General features: G+C 45.8%; 1 pseudogene across 1 annotated transcript in view; it reads left to right on the forward strand.

The window, feature by feature from the left end:
• Window positions 1–25,663, forward strand: part of LOC128585843 (glyceraldehyde-3-phosphate dehydrogenase-like) — a 618,240-nt pseudogene that overhangs the window by 437,709 nt on the left and 154,868 nt on the right. The window lies entirely within an intron of this gene.

Here is a 25,663-nt window from a genome sequence, read left to right on the forward strand (position 1 = left end):
ATTCTTAAAAAGGGACTGGGATTCCTGAAGGAGGCTGGGTGGTCTGGGAGGGAGAGGGTTTTTCAGGCAAGGAGTGCAGGGCACGGGCGTGCACAGAGGCACTGCCGAAGTGGAGGTAACCATAGCACGGGCAGCAGACGGCGTGAGGAAGGAACGTGACCCAGAGTGTGTGGGGAAGGTGCCATCACAGCCACAGCCAAGGGTGGGAGGCTCACCTCAATGGCTGCACTGGAGCATGTGGGGGGACTCTGCTGGGTAAAGCCCAACAGCCTGCAGGCCATTTGAGGGGTGGTGTCGAGGGAGACTGAAGAAGTCTGGGCAGAGCAGACAGCGGTGTCATGGCAAGGATCCCAAGACAAATAAATGTCCTGCAAAGAACTGCTGTGGTGGATAAAGCAGGAGGTGTTTCTGGGCAGACCCCAGATCCCCTGCCAGAGCGGAATGCCAGCCCGGGGGGCACGAGGCTGGGTCTCGGTCCAGTTTTACTGCTGACTCAGCCTGTGACTGAGGACACCTTGCCTGGCCTCTCTGTGCCTTTCTCTCCTGGTGTATAAAATGGAGATTAACAATCCCTCCGCCCCTGCTCAGTCTAATTAGTGTGTGCAAGAGACTCTGCAGTCCCTGGCTGCCAGGAATGTGCCTTTTCCTGCTCCAGGACTCTGCACTTCTGCAGTAACTCGAATTAACAACTCAGTGCCAGGGGAAGTGCGGGTGGCCTGTTTGGGGCCACCCTGGATCAGGATGTTCAGAGACCCCCTCCCACGCTGGGAGGAGATTCACTTCCAAGTAAGGTGTAAATCAAATAACAATTCCTGTTCAGGAGACTCCCTTTCAGCTATGTGATCTCCTGATAGATTCCTTTCTAGAAGAACTTTCCTGGAGCTTCCTGGGTGAAAAAGCGTCCACAAGCCACATTCCGGTCATCATTCACATTCAGCCTTGTCATCCATTTTGTCCGGTGAAGCCCACATCTCACACACTGTGTGTCTACTATGAGGGCTTGGTGACAAGCTGCCAACATTAACATCCAGGAATCCTCAGGCAGGCCTAAGTCCATTTCCCACCCTGGGCCTTAAAACTAAGACAATATCAGGCAGTCACTGGCATGTCCTAGAATCTTCTAACCCCAAACTAAGTGCTTAGAAAGATGTGAGTGGATTTATCAGGGACTTTAAGATGCAGACAGTGGTTTGAACTGTGGAGAAACCCAGGGAGAACCACTTCCTAGCAGCAGCCAGGACAAACCCTGGCAGAGAAGTGACGTGAGCCGGGACTAGTGGGCAGTTGGAACCAACCCTGGGGCTTTTGTCCAGCCATCTGGGACACAGTGTCAGGGGCTTCTGGAGTTTCCAAGTGGACAGGCTTTTCTCACTCCAGAGCCTGAGTACTGCTGCCACAGCAAGGAGTCACTGGGAGGCCGGGGCTCACGACATGAGCCTCCTGTGGTCTCTCTGGTCAGCCTGAAAGGTTCTTTAGCCTCCTTCTAGAACTGAGCAGGGCCTGATCATAGCTTCCATTCTGGGTGGCTTTGCTTGTGATAATTCCTGGTGCTTTTGTTCCTGAGGATGCTACTGTCACCTCTAGAACTCCATCATTCCCTCTTGTGAGAGCAACAGCTATGAGGCCTTCAAAGGAAGGTGCTTATGCCGTGTGAGGTTCAGCTTTGCTGATCTGCTTTCACCCAGGGTGGCTTGTAAGGAAGGATAGTCCCGCCAACTCCACCACTAATGGGCTGTGACTTTGGACAAATCACTATACTGCTTTGGACCTTGGTGTCCTCATCTATATAACATTTTTTTCATATGACTATATGAAAGTATCAAGACTGTAATATGAAAAATCGAGACGTCCCTGGCTGTGTGGTTTCCACACAGCCCTCCTATAACGAGGAACCCAGACTGCTAATCCCTAAGGTGCATTCAGGCTCCAGTGTCCCATTGTCTGTGATCTTATCATTCGGGGGTTTCCCTGGAGAGCTTCAGCTACTCACTCAAAACGCGTTTGTTCAGCAACTCTCCCAGGACAACTTCTGTGCTAGGTCTTGGGGATATACTGTGAACAAGCTGGGGCCACTGAGACCTCGAGGAGCTGACTTTCCAGTAAAAAGGTCACCAAACTTTCTTTAAACACAGACATGTAGGTCTGTGTATAAAGCAATGTGAACTCAATGAAGTAAGCTGGGGAAATTATGGGGCCACCTCATGTTTCCTGATTCTCAAGGATCACTTCTGTTCATTGCCTGATGTCTAGTGTCTTAAAAACTGTAGTTTCTGGGTTTTTTTTTTTTAAATGTACGCATGTGTGGAGGGTAGAGGGTGGAGGGCGGGAGGATTGTTTCAGGCAGGAAGATACATTTGGTCTCCGTCACTCCACATCGGCCAGAGCAGAAGTTCCACCAAACATTTTTGGTCATATAGTCTGATAAAAACAAAAGGATGAGCCTGTCTCTCCATTATATTTACATTTATTTATAAATTTTATACATATACACTTAGAAATGTGTATAGTAAATAGAGGTCATATTTATTACTATTAGCAATAGTAAAGCTTAATTTTTTTTTCTTGTTTTTAGATTAAAACATACATGTAAATAGAACTTAAAATATTTCTTTCCTGTGCTTCAATGGATCATCTCTGTAACCACAAGCCCAGGGCCAAAGCACTCAGGAGGTTCAACTCTATGAACTTTCAAAATTGGTTGAAGGCTAGGCGCCCATGCTCAGTGGTCAGGGTGTCAGCCACATACACCAGGACTGGTGAGTTCAAACGCAGCCTGGGCCTGCTAAATGACAATGACAACTACAACAAAAAAATAGCTGGGTGTTGCGGTGTGCGCCTGTAGTCCCAACTACTTGGAAAGCTGAGGCAGGAGAATCGCTTAAGTCCAAGAGTCCGAGGTTGCTGTGAGCTGTGACACCATGGCACTCTACTAAGGATGACATAGTGACACTCTATCTCAAAAAAAAAAAAAAATCAGTTGAAAAAGTTATCCAAGAGGTAATTACTTCCAAAATAAGACAATCAGAAACAGGAGATTGGCATACTTTGGCTGATACCAACTAAAGTTAAGGCTCTACAAAAATAGTTCTTTGAAAAAATTGCATTCCTTTATTCTATTTGGCAAAATTCCCATTATCTTTTCCCTTTACTTGGGTCAGCCTTATTTAAATGACAAAAAGTTCCATAAATATTAAATACACTCTCAGCATTATCTACAGGGTGGCCATAAAGTTCATGTGCAATTTAAAATAACGGTTCCTTTTAAAATGCACACAAACTTTGTGGCCACCCTGTACTAGGCGATGTGGGGAAATGCAAAAGATCTGTGAATAAAAATATCGCTGTATTTGCTTTCCTGCCTGTAGGATGCACCCATGAGCGGTGCCTTAGCTCATTTTGTGCTGTTACAACAGAATACTACAGATTGGCTAATTTTTAATAAATATAAATGTATTGGCCTACGTGCTGGGGGCTGGGAGTGAGACATCAGGAGGCTGGGGTCTGGCGAGGGCCCCCGTGCTGTGTCGTGCCCCGGTGGAAGGGAAAGAGGGAGAAAGAGGAAGGGGCTACAGGGGGCCGGACTCCCATTTCTGTGATGAGAACCAACGGCGACACGGTCAAAAGGTTCTGGACCCGAGGAAGAAAGATGATTCCAAGGCGTGAAATAAAGGAACCCCGGTTCTGCGGAAATCATGTGGTCTGTATTTACCTGGATGCAGGGCGGGCGAAATCAAGAAAGGAATCCCCACGTGGGTTACGACGGATGGGATTTAAAGGGTCAGGGAGGGCAGCGCTGCACGGCTTCCTATGTCCTGGGAGGGCCGTGAGTCTGACCTTTCCTGGGCCCTGCGGCCTATTTGGGCAGGTACACGTGATTCTATCAGCAGCGACACTAATCTGCTCAACCCTGGTGGCCTAATCATCTCTCGTAGGCCCCACTTCCCAACACCGCTGCACTGGGGAGTAGTTTCCACACATGTTTTGGGGGGATACGTTCAACCCATGACACGTGGGCTTCAAGCCCCTGCACCTGAAAAGCGGGCGCTCGGCTTCCCTTCTGGGACTTGAGAGGATGCCAGGAGACCGGCGCATCCTTTCCTCAGCCAGCCGGTTCAGCCTGGCCCTGAGCCCGGCTCCCACAGGACAGCAGAGAGCAGGCAGCGGACGCGCCCCTCTCGCCGCCCGCAGGCCTCACTGCAGACCCGGGCTGAGCACTTTCCCCCTCCGCTGCTGCTGCTCCGCCTGCAGCCAGCGCCCCAGTGCTGCCGCCCCAGGGTCAGTGCAGCAACCCAGCGGGAAATGGAGTGGTCGGCAGGAAGAGGAAAAAAGAAGCCTGTCCTTTCTCAGACAGGAGCTTAATTTCCACCCTGGTCCACAGCTTCAAAGGGGAGCCACCTCACGGGGAGAGTGTTCAACCAAATCTTGTTTGGATGCCAGAAATAATAATTCTTGCTCTCTGAAGCTGAGCTGGAAGCCCCTCTCCCCTGTCCACTCCTGCTCTGCAGGTCCCACTGCCCTGGCTGATGGCTGGACCTCTGGAAAGAGAGGTGTGTCCGAGAAACCCCAGACCCATCCTGCACTTGGACAATTCTGCAAACCTTTACATAAGAACAGATTGCACAAGCCAGAGTGTGTGAGGTTGAGGGAAGAAAAAGGGAAGAGATTTTTCTGTTTATGACTGGATCCCTTGTTATTCATCAGGCTTGCGTGTTCCAGCTGAGTTCTGTGGATGAAGAGGCCAAGTCATGTCAGAGGAGAAACCTCCCTGTTTGCAGTCACACATGGCAGCCCACTTCCTCCCCGCAGCCCCGACCATTCTTTTAAGAGGACCCTCCCAGTTCTCAACTTTCCCAGAGCCAAGTTGTTCTGAGAGGTGCTTTGCATCCTGCTCACGCTGCCCCACAGACTGTGACACGTGGACTGGGTGATTCTCTGTGTCCTGGCCTCCACCTCCTGCCCTGCCCTTGCTTCCTTGAGCGGGCAGGAGGCAGGACTCCTGCGGAGAGCAGAGGGAAGCGCTGGCATCTGGCAGTGGGGAGCTTCTCTCCTGCCCAGGAAGGAATGTTGGTCACATGAAATCCAGGGGCGGCTGTGTAATGTGGGAGCCAGCGAGTACCAAGTTCCCACACTGTAAGTCATGATGACACTGTTAAAAACGACTGGTGGGTGGGGGAAAGTGAAAGAAAAAGAATAAGGGGGAACAGAAACCAAAGTGAGACTACAGAGGGACTGAGCCAGAGAAACAGCCGAGGCACAGAGAGAGGCCAGGCCAGGGGTCGCCTGGGAGGGGACTGGGAGCAGGTGGGTAAATGAAAGGTTCAGTGGGCAGCCGAAAAGATGCTAGACCAAGGCAGACACATGAGAGGTGGCAGAAAGCACAATCATTTGTTTGAGGACATGGCAGTAATCTGCCAACAGACAGTGCTGGCAGTCAGGTCCAAGAATACCCCTGAGTTCGTAGTCCTCAGACCCTCTAACACAGGACAGAGCAGCCTCTGACCATGACATCTGTGTCTCTGCTTGCTGACAGGCAGCGAGGGCCTGTGAGACTCCTCTTAGAAGAAAAGAAAGGGGGCCTAAGCAGAGGGGAAAGACCAGAGAGGCCCTATGTGCAGTCACAGCTCCGCCGAGTGATCCCCAAGCAGACTCTGCCTGTGGTCTTGTGGGAGATACAGAGAAACAGGAGCCCTGGCTTTTGGCCTCAAGAAATTCACAACCTCGGAGAGGGGGTCAGATGAACATGCACAAAGCGCTAAATAGCAGCAATATCCTTGGGACTGCTCAGATCAGCACAGTAAGGAAATATTGGTTGAAAGAATGAATTAGAGAATCAAAGAAATGAAATGCAGAAAGGCTTTCTGAACAATGAATGTCCTGTGTCATTTTTTTTTTAATGCAGAAAGTAAGTTAAAGACTGTTGATCAAATTGCATGATAAATTTAAAATTGGACTGAGAAGCTCCAACACCTGGACTTGACAGCAAAGGACAGGAGGCCTAACTGTTAAATCGGGTCTTCAGAGAGAGTTGGATCTACCTAGATATGACACTCAGCACCTTTTAAAGAAATTGGTGCCCCCTACAAGTCATAATTAGCATTCAAAGGCAGCAAGAAAGACTGGTAAATGGTCCTAGAGGAGGCCAGCTTGCTAGCGGGAAACAAAGGCTTGCCCCCGTCTGTTGGTCTGGTCAGAGACACACATGGGAAGACAGCTTGAGCTCAAAGATCAGGTGAGTAGCTGAGGTTGGCAGGAGGCAGGTGGGAGTGGAGACTGGTTGTGTGGAAAGAGGCAAGGGCATTCAACTCGCACCTGACAAAAATGGATGGTGAAGATGATGCGAATGACAACAACTCACATGTACTGACTGCAGGCTGTGCCAGGCGCTGCTCTACGCACTTCACACACACGAATTGTAGTCTCATTACCACACTCTGAGGTATTTATGATGATTATTATTTAAATTTTATCACAAGGAAACCCACCTACAAAGAAATCAAGCAGTTGAACACAGAAGTTAGCCAAGCCTCTAATTAAATTCTACAACTTTCTCTGAAGCTATGGAAATCTCAACGTCTCTGTTTCTTTATCTGTAAACATTCGTTATCTAACCTGCTTATAGAGATATTACAGATGATAAAACGTTTGGAAAGGGATTGACTGTTTTGTCATTATGAGAGTCTTCATGATTATTAAGGCAATGCTTTTTTCCAGAAATACCAAATAAATACATACTTACATTCTCACATAATAACACAAGGCCTTTAAGACATTAGAAATTTTTTGTCAAATAAAGGACCTGCCCTGGTGCTCACAATAGACAAGAATGCCAAAGCCATCCTCTCTCAAAAGAAGAAAGTTTTCTGATACCCTGTTACAATTCTCTTAAGGTTTGGGAGATGGCACTCTTTTTTTCTTATTCTTCCCACTGTGAAGAATAGTTGGCCAGGTTCCTGTCCGCTAGGGAGATTCTCCTGCAAGGATCAAACCAGAGGACGAAGCCATCTCAGAAATGGAGTTTTCGATCTGGCAGGCAGCAGATATAGAAATAGATAGCAGATACATCTGTTTTCACAAGAGCCTGTTGTTCTCTGTACTAACTGCTATAAAAACGACATGAAACTAGCCACACATTAGTTTTGGTTCTCGTGACTAAATCAAGGAATGGCATGATGGTGCTGTGTCATTAGAAATGAAACCAGTTTTTAAATAAGAGAATAGGGCCGACATTTTAATAACCTGAACTATTTCATAGAAAAATCAGAGCTGAAACTTCACCACCCCAGCCCTGAACACCTGCTGTTGAAGTTGGTTCTGAACCAGTGAAACTTCTTTCTTGTCATGAGGATGTGGGATGGGCCCTGACTTGCACAGCACTCATGGCGGCTGGGGGAGGCTTCCTCCCACCTGCTAGGTAGAAACATGGGCTCTGTTTTGACTTCAGCAGGACTGACTGTATTTGGAACTTTAAGAAAATACAACAATAAATACCTCAGACTTAATTTTTTAGTTTTTCAAATATACAACCTTACGTACAGGGTAGCTATATAGTTTGTGTGCAAGTTAAATAGTTGCACATGAACTTTATGACCACCCTATATTTTGACTATATGATGTATATTTGGGGACATGAATTTGACCTTCCCTGACGTATGATCATCCACATTTTTTCAGATGAAGAAAACGAGATTTTAAGATCTAAGTGACTAGCTAGACGTGGGTCAGACTGGAGTTCTGAACAAAAATTTTCTAATCTATATCTGCACCACTTCCGGTTTGGCCTGTATCACAATAATAATGATGTTAATGTCGTAAGTATTAACGGGTTGCCTCCTAGCACCCGCTTCCCCTTCTCCTGTCACAGCACCCAGATTTTTTTTATTTTTTTTATAACTTTTGGCCGGGACTGGGTTTGAACCCGCCACCTCCAGCATATGGGGCCGGCACCCTACTCCTTTGAGCCACAGGTACCGCCCAGCACCCAGATTTGATTAATACTCTGAGGGAGCCCCCTGCTCCCACTGCTTCCCCTGTCTTCCCCTGTCTCCTGCAGGTGGATATAGCCAGCTCCTGGGGGCGGGCCTTCCTACGCTTAGGCCAATCAAAGGACCCATCACTGGGCCCAGTGATTGGCTCAGGGTGGGCATATGCCTTGATTCAGGCTGATAACTGTGAGTGTTTGCCAGAGCTTCTGGGGAAAAGCTTCCTCAGTTTTCTGTTGCCATACCTGAGGGGACGTTCCTACAAGACATATTAAAGGGTACAAAGTCCAAACTTCCCTCAGCCGTTTGTGGCACCAAGAAAAGTGCCAACCTGAGCATGAAGCCAGTGCACAGAAGGGGCAGGGCTCACGAGCAAAACAGACACAGAGCTGGTGTCATAAAGAGGGTGCAAATCCTGAGTCAAGCACTGGCGTTCTGGGGATATGAGCTAATGTAATCTCTTGGTTTGCATAAGGTAGTTTGAGTTTGAGTTTCTATCTATGGAAATTCTTAACCAGAGTGAACGCTGGTGCCACTCACAGCAACATCTGATTATTGCTCTGGTTTCTCAACCAATAGCACGAAACTCATTTGATGAAAATGGCCAATCTTTCAAAATTCATCAGCATTTATGGAGCACTTCCATCCCTGATGCCCACCTGACTTTCCAGAGATGTTTTTCTCTTTCTGAGATCTTGCATCTTTGGTTTCAGCTCCGTCTCAGCTCAGTCTAGGACAGTCCTCTTCCGAGTGCCCCACAGTGACAAGTGAGGGCTGCTGAGGAAATGAGCAGGAAAGAGGCAGGCCACTGCAATCCCAGGCGTCAGCATTGACAAGAGAAGGTTATTGCCTATACTTGCAATATAATGGAAAAGGGAAAGTTCACGGGCACACAGCCAAACACACGATTATCTCACCAGCTCCCTGGCAGAATGCTGAACCCCAAACAGTTTTGGGCCCACCGTGAGGGTCTTTATTTGCTGGCAGTTGACTCTCCCAGAGGTTCAGAGATTTGGCATCAGAGATTAGAAAGTCACATGAGTTTGAAAATCTGTGATAAAAACTGGTTTTTACAATTTACCCAATCTTGGTTTCTCTTGAAAAATTCTGTTATTTCCACTTCTGGCCAATATGACTAAGCACGGAGGTAAAAACACAGTCTAAACAGTTCAAAGGACCCTGTAGCTCCCCTGTGCAGCCCAACAGCTAGAAAGAAAGCACAGTGAGTGTGCTGGGGTCAGATGTGCACACCGGGCTCCCTCCCCGCTCTGCTCTCTCCACACCCAATCTATCAGCAAGCTTGCCATTTTCCAAATGGTTTAACTCATCCATTTCTTTCTGTCTTTGCTAAAATCATATAATTTTGTCATTCGGCCAATATGTACGTTGGAGGTCTGCCATGATCAGGCGCTGTCCTAGCGGTGGAGGTCTCTCGGCGCTCAGGCGCTGTCCTAGAGGTGGAGGTCTCTTGGCGCTCGGGCGCTGTCCTAGCGGTGGAGGTCTGCTGTGTTCAGGCGCCGTCCTAGCGGTGGAGGTCTGCTGTGCTCAGGCGCCGTCCTAGCGGTGGAAGTCTGCTGTGCTCAGGCGCCGTCCTAGCGGTGGAGGTCTCTGGGCGCTCAGGCGCCATCCTAGCGGTGGAGGTCTGCTGTGCTCAGGCGCCGTCCTAGCGGTGGAGGTCTCTCGGCGCTCAGGCGCTGTCCTAGAGGTGGAGGTCTCTTGGCGCTCGGGCGCTGTCCTAGCGGTGGAGGTCTGCTGTGTTCAGGCGCTGTCCTAGCGGTGGAGGTCTGCTGTGCTCAGGCGCTGTCCTAGAAGTGGAGGTCTCTCGGCCCTCAGGCGCCATCCTAGCGGTGGAGGTCTCTGGGCGCTCAGGCGCTGTCCTAGCGGTGGAGGTCTGCTGTGCTCAGGCGCCGTCCTAGCGGTGGAGGTCTGCTGTGCTCAGGCGCCGTCCTAGCGGTGGAGGTCTGCTGTGCTCAGGCGCCGTCCTAGCGGTGGAGGTCTGCTGTGCTCAGGCGCCGTCCTAGCGGTGGAGGTCTGCTGTGCTCAGGCGCCGTCCTAGCGGTGGAGGTCTGCTGTGCTCAGGCGCCGTCCTAGCGGTGGAGGTCTGCTGTGCTCAGGCGCCGTCCTAGCGGTGGAGGTCTCTGGGCGCTCAGGCGCCATCCTAGCGGTGGAGGTCTGCTGTGCTCAGGCGCCGTCCTAGCGGTGGAGGTCTGCTGTGCTCAGGCGCCGTCCTAGCGGTGGAGGTCTGCTGTGCTCAGGCGCCGTCCTAGCGGTGGAGGTCTCTGGGCGCTCAGGCGCCATCCTAGCGGTGGAGGTCTGCTGTGCTCAGGCGCCGTCCTAGCGGTGGAGGTCTCTGGGCGCTCAGGCGCCATCCTAGCGGTGGAGGTCTGCTGTGCTCAGGTGCCGTCCTAGTGGTGGAGGTCTCTGGGCGCTCAGGCGCCGTCCTAGCGGTGGAGGTCTGCTGTGCTCAGGCGCCGTCCTAGCGGTGGAGGTCTGCTGTGCTCAGGCGCCGTCCTAGCGGTGGAGGTCTGCTGTGCTCAGGCGCCGTCCTAGTGGTGGAGGTCTCTGGGCGCTCAGGCGCTGTCCTAGCGGTGGAGGTCTGCTGTGCTCAGGCGCTGTCCTAGCGGTGGGAGGACAGAACTGACAGGGAATGTGAACTGCACATTCTAGGGACTGTCCCTGCGTGGACCACGGAACGGCCCTCCTACTGACTGCTCTCTCTTCCACGGCCACATAGTAGCCCCATGGCCTTCTCAAACATCAATACTGCCCAGCTTGAGACCTCCCAGTGGCTTCCCATTCCTCCTTAAATGAGACACCGCGAGGCTGCCTGGGCTGCACCGGCCGCTGCACCCGGCCGCTGCCCGCCTCCTCCCATCTTTGCCCTCTTCTCACATCCCACGATTGTTCCTCCAGGTGCACTCGCCTCTTTTCAGCTCCTTAAACGTGTTAAAGCTTTATTTTTTTTCTAGACCTTTTAATCGGCTCTTATTTCCACCTAAGATAATGGCTTTCAAACTTTATTATACCACAATTCTCATTAAGAAATGCATTTTAGGCCGGGTACAGTGACTCACAGCTGTAATCCTAGCCCTCTGGGAGGCCAAGGCAGGTGGAACGTTTGAGCTCAGGAGTTTGAGACCAGCCTGAGCAAGAGTGAGATCCCATCTCTACTAAACATAGAAAAACTAACTGGGTATCCTGGTGCCTGCCTGTAGTCCCAGCCAAGGCAAGAGGATTGCTTGAGCCCAAGAGTTCCAGGTTGCTGTGAACTATGATGATGCCATGGCACTCTAGCCAGGGTAACAAAGGGACACTCTCAAAAGAACTTAAATAAAAAGAAGAAATGCATTTTATGTAATAAACCAGTAAATACATCAACACATACATATACATAAAGCAGTGGTTCTCAACCTTCCTAAGGCCTCCTAATGCCGCAACCCTTTAAGACAGTTCCTCATGTTGTGGTGACCCCCAACATAAAATTATTTTCGTTGCTACTTCATAGCTGTAATTTTGCTACTGTTATGAATCGTAATGTAAATATCTGATACGCAGGATGTATTTTTATTGTTACAAAGGGGTCGTGACCCACAGGTTGAGAACCGCTGACATAAAGGGAATACATTTTGTAAGATAATACTTCTCGTATCTTCTATTCCTTTCTTTTAAAAAAAAGTTACTTATGACCCATTATCCTACTGTTTGAAAATACTCTTCCCTTTGCTCTTGACATGGCTGGTTCCTTTTTATCTTCCAGCTTTCTACCCAATGTCAGCTTCTCATGGGGGCTTTCTCCAACTACCTGATCTAAACCAAGCCCTGCGTTGGTTATTTTTAACTCAGCCTCTCGTCCCTTTTCTTCAGAGAACATAGCAGGGCTGTAATTAAATATTTCCTTGTTGAGACTCACTCACTGTCCTTCTCACAAACCACATGGTTAACTTTTGAAGGCAGAGAATTTGCTTTGTTCCCCATTGATCCAGGATCTGTTTCAAAGATTAGCATCAAGCTAGAATCTAAATATTCATTAAATGAGTAAGCAATTGGGGGGGTATGTGATGGTGAGGCCTGAACTTAAAAAAAAAGCCTCCCCCATAAGATGAACCAGGGTCCTTGGAGAAATGTCTTATTCTGGGCTGGGGCAAGAAATATATAAGTAGTGCTAGAATGTTAAGAAAGTACTCAAAACACAAGACGATGTGTCATGTCAAGGGGACACAGGAGTCAACCTGAAAGCTCCCAGTGACCAGAGCTAAAATACACAACTTACTATCGGATTATGACTCAAAGCTTGAAATATCCATGGCAGTCCTTATTGACAGAAATGAATGAAGAAGAGATAAATCTTCTTTACAGAATAATGACAGATAATTTTTATAGATCAAGGTTGATTATCCTCAATCCAAAAATAAAAATATTGCAAAACCCCAAATTTTTTGAGCGCCAATGCCAACATGTCACTGTAAGTGGAAAATTCCACACCTGACCTTATAATGAGTCACAGTTAAAATGCAGTCAAAACTTTGTTTCACGGACAAAAGTATTAAAAAATATCATATGAGGGCGGCGCCTGTGGCTCAGCGGGTAGGGTGCCGGCCCCATATGCCAAGGGTGGCGGGTTCAAACCCAGCCCCGGCCAAACTGCAACAAAAAAATAGCTGGGCGTTGTGGCGGCCGCCTGTAGTCCCAGCTACTTGGGAGGCTGAGTCAAGAGAATCGCCCAAGCCCAAGGATTTGGAGGTTGCTGTGGGCTGTGTGAGGCCACGGCACTCTACCGAGGGCGATAAGGTGAGACTCTGTCTCTACAAAAAAAAAAAAATATATATATATCATATGAAATGGCCTTCAGGGTACGTGTATAAGGTGCATTATGAAACACAAATTAATTTTGTGTTTACACCTGGGTCTCATCCCCAAGGCATCTCATTATGTATGTGTGAATATTCAAAAAAACAAATTCCAAAACCTGAAACACCTCTAGTCCCAGGCATTTTGGTTTAGAGATACTCAACCTGTCCTGTAGAGTTTTATTCTCTCCATCCCATGCCAACCCTATAGGGGATGGGGGGACTGCACTTAGTAAATGCTTCCAAACGATAGAGCAGGGAGAGAGGAGGAAGGTAACTCCACCTGGCACACAGTACCTTGGCCAGCTCTTTGAGGTTTACTCCTCCAATGATGTCACGTGATAGCATGTACCTGCCAATGTCATGTGGCGAGAAGAGCACTTCACCTCTGGGGTCTTCCTCCCAGTAATCCACATCCAGCGTAACATGAAACAAGCATCAGGAACTCAAATAGAGGGACCGTCTATAAAATACCTGACTCCTCCTCCTCAAATCTGTCTAAAATGCATGACAAATAACTAGGAACTGTCACAGACAGAGTGATTAAGGAGACAGGACAGCCACACGTACAACGTGGTTTCCTAGATGGGACTGCAGAACAGAAGAAGGAAATAGGTGGAAAACTAAAAAAATTCAGAATAAATATGGACTTTAGTTAATAATAATGCATCGGTATTAATTCAGTAACTGTGAAAAATCTACCATCGTAATGTGAGATGCTAGCCATGCTGGGGGTGGGGGAGAGATAGGGGAACTCTCTGTACTATCTTCGCAACTTTTCTGTGAATGAAAAAGTGTCCTAAAATTAAAAATTTCCTTTAAAAATTTTGCCTATTGCCAAGAGCTGGTTTTGTGGAGCACTCACAAGCAGGTCCAATCCTGCTTGGCACAAAGATAATTAAGAACTCTGGGAAGATGAGTAGATACTAGGGTGAGCAAAGCAAGGGGCTTATAGGTTGAGGAGAGAAAAAGAGGGAAGGAAGGAGGGAGAGGAAGGGAGGAGGTATGAGACAAAGGGATGACAAGAATGAGAAAGTCTGATATTTCTCACTGAGTGTGAGCTCCGTGAAGGGCAGGGCCCTTGTTTGTCTTTTAATCATTATATCTCTAGGACCTGTGCCTAGAGCTTAGTAAATGATTAAAATGTGTGTTGGATGGACGAGTGACTAAGCGGGCAAGGGGTACCTACTGGGAGCCCTGCTTGCACCGCAGAGCTATTTCTGTTATGTGAGGTCTCTTAAATGCCTATTGGATTTGCATTTTTGAACATGGGGATTATATTTGCATCACTAGAGATCTGGCAAACATGCAGATTGTTCACATTGGCCCTAACGTTCATCCATAAGCATGGAAGTGCTAGGACATAAACTTAGTTTTTTGAAGCATATTCTGATGTATCTTTTTTTTGAGACAGAGTCTCAATCTGTTGCCCCAGGCTAGAGTACCATGGTGTCAGCCTAGCTCACAGGCAACCTCAAATTCCTGGGCTAAAACGATCCTCCTGCCTCAGCCTTCTGAGTGGGTGGGACTATAGGTGCCTGCCATGACACCCAGGTAATTTTTCCAGTTTTAGTAGAAATGGGATCTCACTCTTCCTCAGGCTGGTCTCCAACTCCTGAGCTCAAGTGATCCTCCTGCCTCGGCCTCCCAGAGTGCTAGGATTACAGGTGCGAGCCACTGCTCTCAGCCACCAGTCCCATTTTTAACAATGCGTCTTCATCCTTTAGCTCATAGTCTGTGGTTTCAGGGACATACTGTGGCAGGCACACCTGGGGATGTGCCCGGCCTATCCTGATGGTATTAATGGGTAGGTCTGGTGACAAGCAGCAGTGAATGGCATCTTCTCCTAGCTCTGGTTTAGAAGGGCCTCATGTGGGAGAGTTAGCAGGGGCTGCTTCAAAACTTTCCTTATGGCATGAGGGGACATCCACAGACATCCCTCCTTAATGGTCCTAAATACGAGACATATTCACCTGCATACAATTTTGCTCATGAAAAAAATTCAGATTTTGGAAAAATGATGAACCATCATATCCAGTTACTCAGCTGACAAGAAAGGGCAGACCATGTGTATTAATATGAAATAATCTCCAACTGTATGAAGTGAAGAGAGACGCTACAGAGCAGTGAGGCCAGCCTGTGGCTGTCCCGCGTGTGGGTGTACGTGTGTGCGCATGCGTGGAGCTCTCCGACAAATACATGAGAAATTGGTTAAGGAGGGGAGTTCTCCGAAGGAGCCACAGGGTGTAAAAGAGACAGAGACGTTCACACTTCACTCTCGCAACCTTTTGAATTTTGTTATATGGACTGCCAACTTGAAACTAGAAAAAACGAATTGGAAACAATGGTTCCAGAGGAAGAAAAACTTGAACTTTGGCTATGGGCTATAATAATCCTTTTTAAATATATGCTCGGATTCTTTCTGAGCCTGTTGCTTTCTGAGGGATCGGGCACATGCTGCGTGACAGATGGTTGGGCCACTGACCCTGGCAGTCCTTGCTTTAATATCATCTTTCAGTGAGGTTTTAGATGAAGGGACAGGAATACATGGTGAGATTGAAAAGAAAAGACATCCATCACGGTTTATATATTCTAACTTAAGAATTAATTTAAAACATAAATCCTGCATTTATTTTGTACATAGCATATTTGCATTACAGGGTCAAGTGCTGCATAAGGATATTTTGGTCAATGATGAACCACACTTATGACCTTGGTCCAATTAAGATTTTAATACCACATTATTACTGTACCTTTTCCACAATTAGGTCTGTTTAGAGACACAAAGGCCATTGTGTTATAGTTGCCTGCAGTATTAGGTACAGTAGCAGCTGTCCAGGTTGGTAGTCCAGGCGTATCGCAGGCTGACCATTTAGTTTTTGTGTAAGTGCACTCTGTGACTCCTATCTCATGATGGAACTAAAGACGTATTTCTCAGAACACACTCCCATTGGTAAATGATGTGTGCCTGCACTGTGGTTTTCTGTTTAAAAGCACTACTTTGTTCAATGTAAACATTTAGAAAGGCATCTCTAAATTATTAATAATGAATCATACTAATTTCTACAAAATATTTTAAGAAAATATTTTTCTTTTTTTTTGAAACAGAGTCTCACTCGTCACCCCTGGGTAGAGCGCTGTGACGTCACAGCTCACAGCAACCTCTAACTCGTGGGCTTAAGCGATTCTCTTGCCCCAACCTCCCAAGTAGCTGGGACTACAGGCACCCACCACAACGCCCGGTTATTTTTTTGTTGTTGTAGTTGTCATTGTTGTTTTAGCTGGCCCGGCTGGGTTTGAAGCTGCCAGCCACAGTATGGCCAGCGCCCTACCCACTGAGCTATGGGTGCCACCAAGATTTCTCTCTTTTTTAATTCCCTTTGAGTCAACAAATAGATCCCTCAAGTGAATAACTGATCAGTAATTTCTTGTCTTCTGATAAGTGAATAACTTATCAGTAGGTAAGTATTTTACAAAGATCACATTTTGCTTTTACCCAGCTTTCTATTTTCTCACATTCCAAAGCAATATATCAAATTCCAAAGATAACTCGTTGCTTAGTACTGACAAAATTAATGCTTGAGATGCACATAAGCATTTTAAAAGTAATTGGATTTTTCCTTTAGTGATGGGGTTTATGCTGCCCAGGCTGGTCTTGAACTTTGAGGCTCAAGCCATCCTCCCACCTCAGCTTCCTGACTAGCTGGGATTCAGGCACATGCCATCACAATGGGCTCACATAAACATTTTGAGTTATTTAAAACTTGAATGCATTTGTGAGATGTATTTCAATCATATTTGTATTACAAGGTCACGTGCTGCATAATGATATTTTGGTCAATGATGAATCACACTTCTAACTTCAGGAGAAAGGGTGCTCAATTTTTTCTCATAGATTTCACTGCAAGATTAAGCCAAATGTGAAACACTTACATTCAGCTGTCATTTAAAAAAGGAGGGGAAACAAGCTTCATGGAAGCAATAATGGATGATCCAAGACCAGCAGCAACAGTATCATCTGGGTGTTTGTTGGAAATGCTGAGTCTCAGGCCCTGCTCCACCCAATTGATCAAAATCTGCATTCACACAAGGGCCCCGAGGGGTGAATCCCCATGCCTCTTCAAGTTTGAGAATCTCTAGGCTAAGAAATCGTTAACTATTTACATCCAAGTGACACTGTCCAGTGAACTCTGCATATAATCTGTAGTAATAAGAACAGTGTGACTTTTTAAAAAAAAAACAAAAAAAAAACCAGGCCACACTTATCAGAAATGACGGCAATGATCATCATTCACATCCTCCTCCTCACTTGTAAAATATTCTTCCTCTTTTCTTGTCTTCTTTACTTCTGACCCTCTATTGTCCATTTCCCCAGAGTAATCCTTCTCTTTCCACTAGTCCCTTCCCTTCCCCAGCACACGGAGCAAGGTCCCCCGGCTATCAAACATGCACACTCATTTCCTCTTCACCACGCTGACGGCTGGCCTAGGATCTCTTTTTCTTCTTTCTATGACTAAATTTCGTAAGCGTCATCAGCAACCTGTCAGCTATTAGACTCCAACAGCTAGCTCTCTTGACGCTCCCAAGTTACTGGCCCGGTGTCTGTTATTCCCTTAGATCCCTGGCTAGTTTGTGATCTCTGGCCTTAGCACACTTGTCTTCAGCACCTGCCCTTCCTGCACTTCCTGCCACCCCAAATGTGGGCCGTCACTTCAGGTTGGTCCAATGGCTTCTCTTCTCCTACTCTGTATCTTTGCCACGAGCTCTCCTTCTCCCACTTCAAAGGTCACCTCCATGTAGAAAGCGTCTCCGGCAGTATCTGCAGTCCTGGCCAATCTCTAGAACACTCACTGTTTCATACTGTCTTCATTCATTTAATAAATATGTATCGAGGGCTTATGGCCTGCCATTGCACGTTAGGCATTGGTGAATAAAGTTGACCCAATTCTGTCTTCATAGAACTTACAGCCCACCAGGAAACTCAGACATGGAGCAGTTAATACAACAAGCTAGGGGAGGGTAGACTCAAATGCACTTCAGAAGCAGGATTTCCAGATAAAATACAGAACACCCAATTACAACTGCATTTGAGATGAACGACTCATACTAAAATTCGTTTCAGTCTGCGTATGTCCCGAATATTGCATAGGATTTACTTATACTAAAAAATTATTTCTTGGTTATCTGAGATTGGATTATAATTAGGTTTCTGTAGTTTTATCTGCTACATCTGGCAACCCTATCAAGAATGTGTTGGCCAGGTGCAAGGTCCTAAGGCATTGAAAGGATGAGGAGGAATTAGCAAGCTAAAGGGGCTGGTGGGAGAAGGGGGAGATTCCAGGGAGAAAATACAGTCGAGGCAAGAGTTTGTAATAAGAGACAGCTTTGTGCTTCGGAGACTCTGAAAGAGCTACATTGTGCCTGTAGCTCAATGATTAGGACGCCGGCCACATACACCAGGGCTGGTTTGAACCCAGCCTGGCCTGCTAAACAACGACAACTACAACAAAAAAATAACCGGGCATTGTGACAGGCACCTGTAGTCTTGGGAGGCTGAGACAAGAGAATCGCTTGAACCCAAGAGTTTGAAGTTGCTGTGAGCTGTGATGTCACAGCACTCTATGGAAGGCGACATAGTGAGACTCTGTCTCAAAAAAAAAAAAACTATCACCAAGAAGTCATATCTTGAAAAGCTTTTTATCATGGTAAGGATTTAGGGTTTTATCCTAAAGGCAATAGGAGACCAAAGAAGATTTTAAGCAGAGGAAAAAGTGAATCTAACCTGAACTTTTAAATGATGTTTTCTGGCTGCCAGGTGGAGAGAGGAATTGAGGGTGCAGGAGTGGATGACACAGGGACTCCAGTTCTGAGGCTGCTGTACAGGTAAGAGATGTTAGTGGCTTGGATGAGAGAATTTGTAGTGAGGATGGAGAGAGGTGAATGGAGAGAGGATGGTGAGAGGCGTGAAAGCCTATTCACCTCTTCGTATGTCTGATTGAATTTCATGCCAAACTCTTGGTTCCAGCTCACGCTTCCAGGGCGAAGACTGCCCTGATCTCTATCACCAGCTGATGGTCCTACACCGAGGACCTTTCAGTAGCGCAACTCAGAATATCTTGATGTCTGCCCCACCTGACTGGAGCATGGTATCATAAAAGCAGCCACACAGGTGACCAGGACGTGCAGACACCTTAACACCTCTAGTCTGCGTTCTTACTCCTGGTTCCCAACTAAGCACACTATCTATTTTTCCCAACTATATTCTCATCTGGGTAACCAATCTCCCAGATTCTCCACTACCTTTGACTTCTGCGGAGGTCCCTCTTTTTATTCCTTTATTCCGTTGATTCCTCTTGTTTTCTCATCAATGTCCCTTTCACTCTTAACAGGGTACTGCTTTTGGTTTGAAATTCACCAGACTTTATTACCAGCAGGACCAGGCCAGAGGCGCTCAACCGGTCATCGTGTGAGGAGCAGAGATCCTCCAGCAGAGCCTGACCAATGGGTCTAGCGACCAGGAGGAGGGGCAGGCCAGCTTTCCAGCCGGTCACTCTGCTTCAACCAGAGAAGCTCCTCTTTGACTTGTTTTACTGGATGTTTAAGAAAGCTTTTACTAAAGCCTGCATTCTGCTGCTTAAAAAAAAAGGCTGGAAAACTACTGGCTTAGCCGATACTACAGTAGCTTTCTCTCTTCAGTGTCCCACTCTAAGCCTGCTCTGTCGTCTCCACACTGACACCAGAGTCAGCACCTTAAAAGTCTGCTCTGAACATACGGTCTAACTACTAAAAATATGCAATGACTCTTTTTGTACATCAAATAAAATCTCCTTAGTCTGACACCCAAGGCTTTCCGTAATCTTGTCAGAATGTACCTCTCCTGTCTCATCTTCCCCTCTCCCCTACAAGTGACTCAGGTGCCAGCCCAGCTGGACGTTCCCTCTGCGCTTGTGTTCATGAGGTTCTATATCCAGCTCACACCATCACGCACTTTTCTTCCCTCTTTCCCCCATTTCCCCCTTTCCTCAAGCTCCAGGTCAAAAGCCCTTCTTCAATTAAGCTTTTCCTAACCTACTCAGACATCGTGGAAACTTATTCATTCAACAAACATTTAATAAGCTCCTGTGATGTGTGAAGTGCTTTCAGAGGCACAGAAATAAAGAGAAGAATGTCCCTGTCCTCACGGTCTGTTGTGAGACCAAAAATAAGCCGAGGCAACTGTACAAAGTGGGTAAGAGTGTGGACATGACTTGTTCTGCCTGGGTTTAAATCCTGGCTCTGTCACTTACCTCGTGATGCTGGGAAAGTTGCTTAATAGAACCATCTCATATAGGTCTGAAATTAAATGCACTTGAAAAGCATTCAGACGAGTGCCTGGGACATTGTACACATTTAGTAACTGTTAGCCATAAAACCATAAACAAATAAGGATGATTTCTGAGGGAGATGTGCTATGAAGAGGAGCAAGAATGTGATGACGGGCGTAGAGAGAGCAAGATGACCTGAGAGCCTGGGCAGGACTCCAGGTCCTGTGGTCGGGAGACGCCTCTGGGACAGGGTGACGTGTGAGCAGGTGCTAGGATGGGGTGAGGAAATGAGCCAGGCAAAGTCCCAGGGAAAGGTGGTCTCCAGTGCAGGGTCTCCCTGGAGGGAAAGGATCTGAATAGTCAAGGTACAAGAAGCCTGGCAAGGAGGCCGGTGCAGATCTAACGAAGTCGCAGACACACGAGCCCTGATGAAGCAGAACCTGGGAGGAATTTAGATCCACCTTGGATGGGATAGAAAAACAATGAAATGTTTTGACCAAGAAACTGCCAGGACATCATTTGGGGAATGAGAACAGAAGCAGGAAGACCAGGGAAGACCAGGTGAGAGATCAGGGTTGACAGCCCAGACGTGAACGTGGGAGCAGTGACAAGGGCAGTGAGGCGATGCATTTGGGGGTATTTTAAGACAGGGTCATCAGGACTCACTGACGGGGTACCATTTCTTGAGATGGGATAGAAGGAGAAGGGTACAGTTGTTGGGGGGGAAAGACTAGAGTTCTGCTTAAAAAAACATTTTAACACATGGGAAACCCACATCAAGTAGGTGGCTGGGTATTAAGTCTGGAGCTCAGGAGAGTTAAAATTGGAGATAACAAGCCATGGGCTAAATTTATGTACTGAGTGCAACTAGAGAAAGAGAACCAGACAGCCCCGGGACACTTCAACATTTAGGAGTAAAGCAGAGAAGAATCACAGGAAACTACGAAAGGTGCTGAGGCAGGAGGAAAATCGGGAGGGCGTGGTGTCCAGTGAAGAAAGTGTTTCAAGAGCGAAACAAGGGTGTGATCAACTGTCAAATGCTGCTGAGAGGCCAAGCCAGGCACACGCTAAGCTCAGAGTAAAGTGTTTTCTCAGCTCTATTTCCCACAGTTCTTTATTTGTACCATTCTCATTACAATTTCCAAGTTTTAGGTTGCATAGTTATTTTTGTCTTCTCCCTCCTTATGGTCAGAGAATGTGTCTTGTTCCTCACAAAAGATCCATTACCCTGTTTGCTCAGTACATGTTTGAATGAACAAATTAATCATGTAGAATTCAATAAAATCTAAATGAATCTAACAATGTATTACGAATTACAGATATGTTTTAAAACGTTCTCTTTAAGACTAATGTGTGTGTTTTGTTCTGCCTAGAATGAAAGATGTCCACCATTCATCCGAGTTGGACTATTGCTAATTAAATCCATCCGGCATTTCTATTCTTTTTACTCCAATGTTTCATGCACTATCCAGTCCAAAAATAACTTAGCTTTTACCTGATTTGCTCCCTCACCTTTTAAAGCTGGCGTCAGGACATGGTGAAACAGCAAGAACTTTCTCTCTCACACTTGAATATTAGCATCATTACAGCACATCAGACAGATCAAGATAAGCTGACGTTTCATCCTACATGATAATGAATTTCAAAACAAGGACAAAAGGAGCTACAGAAACATAGGCTCTGCAAATGACCAAACTCTTCAGGGAGATGAGGCTGAGATGGCATACTCAGAAAAAGGCTGGTGTTGGGGGAGGGGGTGGGGTGCAATTTTTCCCTAGGTTTGTACAAAATAATAAGGTTCAAAGACAGTTTATAAGCCAATGAGTTACTGTCTCTGTAAAAGAAAACCCAAGTTTTGAGTAATAAGAATATCAAAACCCAACTCACAGATGTAACTTTCAGCAGCATAACTTACTCAGACAATACACACTAGACCACACAAAAAGAAAGGCCATCACATGCTTAAACAGGTACAGTGTCCAGCCAGAGATGGTAAGTTCCTGCTGCAGGTGGCTGTGAAGTCAGCCCTCTCTGCTTGACCTAAGCTGCGCTCCATTTGGGGCTCAGGGTGATTATTTTCATAGAATGCTGTATTTTAGCTCCATGGCTCTCTCGGTTGACTAGCTTCATGGTGACTCCCTAAGAACAAACACTCACCTTTAATTTCTACTTACTGTCATACCTAAGGGCTGAGAAGGGGTTTTCTCCAATCCATTCACCACTTACCTTAGTTTTTATATTTATGTGCATGCTTCATAAAAAAGAACTTGTGGTTAATTCCCAGACCTCTCACTAACCCTGTATCTTACTCGGGATGTGGTCCATCGGATTACAGCACTTGGCAGCTAGACTACACCGAGGTGGGCATCATGAAAATCTAAACTACTGCACTGCCTGCACATAGCCCAGTACTTGGCGTGTACTAAATACTCAGTACAGACTCGAATAAATTTCAAGAGTGACACTGAAGAAACAGGACATTATCTGGAGGAAGGATGAACAGACCAGAGCTGTTTTGTCTGGAGATGAGTCAGACACTTGCAAATTTCTTTTTAAATAGCCAGAGTCGTCAGAAATGGAAGAATAAGATTTATACTATGAACTGTCTGGGTCATTAGGATCTGATAATTAATGTAGCATTTCCCAAGCTAGAGTTCAATAGCGTGTTGTGATACTTTAAGAAAAATGATTCTAGGGGTGGCGCCTGTAGCTCAAAGGAGTAGGGCACTGGCCCCATATGCCGGAGGTGGCAGGTTCAAAAACCCAGCCCTGGCCAAAAACTGCCAAAAAAAAAAAAAAAAAAAAGAAAAATGATTCTACAGCTCATTTTCTTTCACATGCTCTCCTTTATCCTAACGCTGGATTAAATAGCTCTCATTTTCAGAAGTAGTCTTAGAAACAGAAGGAAGACACAAACTACTCATTTATGAAAGGTCAGAATTAATAAATACCTCCAGATGCTTGGTGAGAACAGCTCCAGCTTTAAGGGCTGCCTAAATTAGAATGATGTTGAAACACAAGTTATGTGCTGTGGTCAACACTGCAGCTAAAACGAATGTGAGCTGATGCGGGGCTCTGTCCACAGTGATTCCTACTGAAAGTAGCTGATTTGAGTAAGCACGTCCTCATCACCAATGCCACCAGAGCCAACTGCACTTTGTATACTGATTTCTGAACGATAAGGTTCTTTCTACTTTTACAGTTGGTATTTTTACTGAAAAAATAGAAGACTGATTTTAAGGTGTCATTAAGCAATCCCTAATTTTTAAAAAAATTTATATACATTGGTTAGACACTCCACTAAGAACTAGGGGAAATAAAGGAAAAAGCTTGGTGGTACTTTATTTATGCTTGGAGGTGGGGAAGCTACAGAGAGAAAGTCACATTCAAAGGACGCCATGGACAGGTCAAAAGCACACTGCCATCCCTGCACTGTAATCAGATTTGTCCTTATCTCACTGTTTATCACGCTAACACATTACCACGGTTAATAAAAGTGGTTAAATGTTTAAAAATCTGAATATACCTGAACTACTTAAAGGACTTAAGAACTGGGCCTTTTACTCTTTTGGTTCCTACATTGTGCCGACTGAGATTCCACAGTAGTATGACTTTTGCTACCACCACTTATGATCCATGCTTGAGAGAATTTAAGAGCCTTTCGTTAAATGAAGCTACATGATAGATTTTTATAATTATGAAGTGTCATTTACTCTCAAATCATCTGAAAACAGGCATTTTTCTCTTTGCTCCTCCCTACCACCCCTGTAATTTTTAATATTTTCAGAGCAGGAGATAAATATTTAGAAAACACTTAAGGGGATGATGTAAGTCTTAAGAGACAAGTAGTGTTTGATTGGCTCCATCCCAGTGATTGACAATGAATGGGTCCAAACATTCCTAACTGTGGCCACACTTGGTTTTCCTAGCAGACTTTGAGATTCTACACTTGCCTTTCAACTACCTTGGCACATGTATCAGGAAACTCCACTTACCTCAGGCCCAAATAGCAACAGTATGATAAATATAAAGTGAGACTGTCATCCTCTGGCATGACCCACATAAATGGAACGGAATGTTACCCTACATAGTCTATAAAACAATAAATATGCCCTGTGAAGATAACCGTTAATAGCTACTGTCACTCAATGTCACATCTTGTATAATGTTTTCTTAGAAAATGATCAATTCCTGCCTAGTTTCCAGTCAGCAGGATAAGCATAACAAGACTAGACCACTAAATGGTGTGCCTCACACTTAGACTGGAATGTGGTGTGTACATCATCATCCTATAAAGATGGATGGGTCAATTTTGTTGAATTATGAACAGCTTTGGACACTTAGATGATACTTATCAATTTAACTCTCTCCATGGTCAAGCTTAGGTCATCCAAATGAAAATCAACATTATGAAGGAAAAACAATGACTTTATCTAGTCTGAATATATTCCTTCCTAGTATATAATGCCAATAATTAAAAAAACTTTCTTAGGCTGCGCATGGTGGCTCATGCCTATAATCCCAGCAATCTGGGAGGCCGAGGAGGGTAGATTGCCTGAGCCCACAGGTTTGAGACCAGCCTGAGCCACAGCAAGACTGCATCTCTAAAAATAGCTGGACTTTGTGGCAGGTGCCTGTAGTCCCAACTACTTGGGAGGCTGAGGCAAAAGAATAGCTTGAGCCCTGGAGTTTGAAGTAGCTGTGAGCTACAATGCCACAGCACTCTATCAACGGTGACCAAGTGAGACTCTGTCTCAAAAAAGGTTTTTTTCTTTTTAATTTTCTAGAGGGTCACTATCTATCGAGGGTAAGTTAAATGAGCATATGAAGAGTTGAAGCCCTCTCTAATTTTCGTGCACATGCTCTCCTTTATCCCTCATCCTTTTTATTTCTCTGAGAAACTTTTAAAACAGGAAATTGTAATGATTTCACCAATAGGAAATTTAAATAAAGTTCATCCCCAACTTTCAGAAATAAAGACAGACACAACACTTATTTAACTTTTTAATAAACCATAAAATTTAAATATTCAAATAAAAAGAAACAAAAATAGATATCTAACCCAGCACTAATGTCTGGTTTTATTCCTCTTCTGGTGTATCATAGACTTCACTTACCTGGGAGCAGAGTAATACAGTTATGATGCTGGTGTAATAATGAATAAGTAAAAATGGGCAATGGCTTGATTAACTTTACTTTCAAACCCAGAAGTCAAGATCAAGAGCTCACTTCAGCCCACTGCAAAGACCGTACACTGGTCCTGTCTGTGGGCAACCACTCTGGCTTACCATCCTCACTGCACTTTCTTCATCACAGTTTAGCACTCCTTGGCATTCTGATCCTTTTGCTCACAGAAGCTCACTTCAGTCTGTCAAAACATCAGGGGGAAAATCCCCAAAGCGAACAGAGGAACAAACACTTTTAATGTGAACAATCATATTCAGACCAACCTCTTTTGCAAAAATACAAGTCAGTGGATTTTTTATCCTTACGTAACTCAAATATTGGTAGTTTTTTTCCTCTTTCACTAAGA

This window comes from Nycticebus coucang, chromosome 5 (genome assembly GCF_027406575.1).
Source record: "Nycticebus coucang isolate mNycCou1 chromosome 5, mNycCou1.pri, whole genome shotgun sequence".
In the NCBI taxonomy this organism is placed as follows: domain Eukaryota; kingdom Metazoa; phylum Chordata; class Mammalia; order Primates; family Lorisidae; genus Nycticebus; species Nycticebus coucang.